The sequence below is a fragment of the Arachis duranensis genome, chromosome 9 (assembly GCF_000817695.3).
Source record: "Arachis duranensis cultivar V14167 chromosome 9, aradu.V14167.gnm2.J7QH, whole genome shotgun sequence".
Taxonomy (NCBI): Eukaryota; Viridiplantae; Streptophyta; class Magnoliopsida; order Fabales; family Fabaceae; genus Arachis; species Arachis duranensis.
Window position 1 is genome coordinate 116,835,540 of NC_029780.3, and position 463 is coordinate 116,836,002.

Sequence of the window (463 nt, forward strand, 5' to 3'; positions counted from 1 at the left end):
TACTCAATTATATACAAAATTCACTAAAATATCGTAAATTTCAATGGACTCTTCTTATAAAAATAATGATTTTGAACCTAAAATAATAAAGATAATGATAAACCGCTACGATCCATTACAGTTAGCGAATGATCTCTCTTTACTAATTATATATATATAGAAAAAGGAAATAGGATAAAACATTATACACGCAAAACAAACCATCAATACGAAAATATCAACGAAGATCAAATAAACTGAAAACAATCTACATGCAATTCCACCAACAAAGAAGAAATAAATGAAAACACGAAAGAATTACGAAATGAGGAGAACGAGAACCATGTTCATAGCTGGAATAGTTGACATAAGCATAACCGAGAGAGGATCGCTTCGTAAGATCCCTGCAAACCCTAATCGAGACAACCGGAGCAATCTGACTGAACAGATCATAAAGCTGCGCCTCGTTCACGTTCCCCTCCAG

At 33.7% G+C, this 463-nt stretch overlaps 1 protein-coding gene across 1 annotated transcript in view; it reads right to left on the minus strand.

Moving 5' to 3' along the window:
- The window catches only part of LOC107467837 (polyadenylate-binding protein 3), a 4,209-nt gene extending 3,752 nt beyond the window's left edge, over positions 1-457 (minus strand). Inside the window, exon 1 of the mRNA XM_016087046.3 lies at positions 322-457. The gene's annotated coding sequence lies outside the window, so the exon portion shown is untranslated. The remainder of the gene's footprint in view (positions 1-321) is intronic.
- Between the last annotated feature and the right edge of the window lie 6 nt (positions 458-463).